Source organism: Rhipicephalus microplus, unplaced genomic scaffold (genome assembly GCF_043290135.1).
Source record: "Rhipicephalus microplus isolate Deutch F79 unplaced genomic scaffold, USDA_Rmic scaffold_28, whole genome shotgun sequence".
NCBI lineage: Eukaryota > Metazoa > Arthropoda > Arachnida > Ixodida > Ixodidae > Rhipicephalus > Rhipicephalus microplus.
This window is the reverse complement of record NW_027464601.1, coordinates 3659067-3661779: the sequence shown is the minus strand read 5'-3', so window position 1 is coordinate 3661779 and position 2713 is coordinate 3659067. Positions and strand designations below refer to the sequence as shown.

At 51.4% G+C, this 2713-nt stretch overlaps 1 pseudogene; it reads right to left on the bottom strand.

Moving 5' to 3' along the window:
* Nucleotides 1-773: 773 nt before the first annotated feature.
* Nucleotides 774-2051, bottom strand: LOC142786680 (uncharacterized; annotated as a pseudogene).
* Nucleotides 2052-2713: the final 662 nt, after the last annotated feature.

Sequence of the window (2713 nt, the reverse complement as noted above, 5' to 3'; positions counted from 1 at the left end):
TGGAATCCCATTGCCATATGAGGAGATGATGCTGTTGTGTCTGTGCTCTGTTTCTGTGGTTAGCGGTGCCTGTTGCCGTTGTCCCGTCCATTATTGCGGTTGGGTGAAGGCCTGTTGTGGGATTAGTCCTGACGCCGTCAGCGCGTGTATTAGTGCATCCAACTTAGTCTGCATTCCTTGTATGGTAGACTGCATGCCATGTACGGGTGTCACCAATGTGTCGAGGCGTGCGTTGGTAGCATCGAGGCGATCGGTAATAGCTTTGATGACTTGGCTCAGGGTTTCGTAGTTGGCTTTCATGGTTTGTTCTAGTCGATCTTGACGTTCTTCTAGGCTGTCCAGCCTAGCGTTGACTCTTCGTTCACGTGCGTATTCGAGCGCTCGCTTCTTGGGTGCCGGTTCGCTTGTCCTAGCAACGTCGATCGTTTCGGGTTCTTCGCTGTTAGCTTCCGTAGTAACTGGGACTTGTACCTCCATGGCTGAGTTTGTGTTGTTTTCCGTTGGCGTTGAGGGTCTTGGTTGACTCTGCGGCGGCGACAGTGGCGGTGGTGGAGTCAGAGTCACCTGTTGTTGCTGCTTCTGCTGCTGTGCGTTGATGAGTTGGTTCAACTTAGCGTTCATCTCTTGCATTTTAGCTCTCTGTTCAGCGATGCATTGCTTGAGCTGGTCATTTTCATTGCGTAGTGACTGGATGGTGTTGTCATTTGCTTCAGCTACGTGGTTGAGCGGATTGCGGTTCGCCGCTTGCGGTTTGACTGCCTGGGCCCCATTTATCATATTGCCGGTCGCTGCTGGTTGCGGTTGTAATTCATGTTTTTGCTGCGCTTGCCGTCGGTGCTTCTGCCGCGGCTCGCCGATTGTCTCCTGCTTTTGTTCCGCTTCCTCGAGCGGCTGCGTCCTCTCTTTGATAGATGCGCTTCGTTCTGTTGTTGCGATGGCAGCTGCGGGAAGTCTTGCGACGAAAACGTTGACGCCGCGTTTCTGCGCTCCCATCTGCGCTGAGTAACTACGAAGGGCACCTTGTACTTGTTCGTACAGCCTTCCGTGCCCGTGGCGTGGGCTCCGTTACACAGTTTGCAACGTGGCTTGCACCGCGCCGCGTGGTCTGCCGTCGGGTTAGGTGCGCCACACGCAAAGCAGATCTTGGTTTCCGGCGTAGGGCATACATCGGCTTGATGACCGATTTTGCCGCATGTCTTGCATACGTTGTGGTGTTGTCTGTATAATCCACACTTTACTATAATAGAGCCATACTTTATGTAGTTGGGAACCTTTGTTCCTGCGAACAAAATGACGATCCAGGTAGTGTTTCCAAAACTGTGCGCTTCGAGGGCCTGCGGGTTTGCTTGGTTAACGATATTCTCGTGCAGATCTTCGGCAGTGTTCTCTACTGCGATGCCACGGATTACTCCTTTCACTGTGCCGTGAGGCGCGGTGCAGTAGGCTTGCGTTTCGTAGCTACGGCCCCCAATGTACAGGGAGCGTACGCTTGCGTAGTAACGTGCTCATTCTTCATCGGGCGTGCTGATCACGATGATGTTCTGCATGGGATTAGTACAGATCGTATCTGCTTTCGCTGTGTTCTTGGAAACGTTGGCGGCCGTTATGAATGCGGACATTACGATGTCAGCTTCAAGTTTTGCTAGGAATAGCCCTCCTCTCGGTCGTATTACAATCTTCTGCTCTTCCCGCGGCAAATTCAGGGGCATGCGGGACGCTTTAGTCATTCTCGCTACCATGCGTCTTGCTTGAGCCTCACTAAATTGCGGAATTGGCTTGCTGCTTTGGGTAACTTCGTTAAGCTGGGGCTTATTAAGTCACTGGCTTACTTGTTTTCCGGAGATTTTCCATTCCGCGATGTCGCTTGGGTGTAAGTCGTTGCCGCGCACCGCGACTGCGGTGCGGCCGGTGCTGCGTAGCACCTCTTGGTCATTGATCGTGTCGGTGGCCATAGTGTCGTTGCCGCCAGCACAAAAGTCCATGTCTTCCGTAGCAAAGGCCGCGAAACGGTTGTGGCAAATGGCGTTGAGCTGCGATGAGGCCCAGGCCATCTTCGGCGATGAGGAGTCGAGCGTCGAGCCGGGCCGGGCGGCCGACGCAGCTGCGCGCCCCGGCCGTACTCGTGCTAAGCCTAGGCGTTGTCCGCTAGGCCTAGCGTCGCACAAGTGAAGAAAACGTCAAAAATTGACGAAAAGTCCGGTTGGCCGGACCAAAAATAGTATCAGTCGAGTCCAGGGATGTTCACGGACACTGCAGTGATGATTTCCAATCGATTGGAAGCAATTAAGGCGGCACAATTTGCGAAAACTGTGGAGCTCATTCGGAGCACGTCTGCTCAGCTCGGCGACCGGAGCGCCCCCCACCTATTTCACCTGATTTCGCTTATTTACCAGCACTCAGATATAGAAATACTTGTTTGCACAAGAATATAGACAAATTATCATACGATAAAGTCAGAGACTTCCTACATCTAAGATTTTGCTGGAACAAACAGTGGGGCGTATCTCGGCAGTTAGAAATTACAATCACCAGATTACAATGCAGAATGCTGCATCTGAATTATTACATAAAGCTGAAATCCCAGCATCTCCGTTATGTCTGTTTCTAATGGAATTAGAAACAATAGATAATTTCTTTTTAATCTGTAACCGATATTTTTATCAAAGAAGAACATACTTGGGCGAACCAATTGAGAAGCTAGGTGGCAATAATG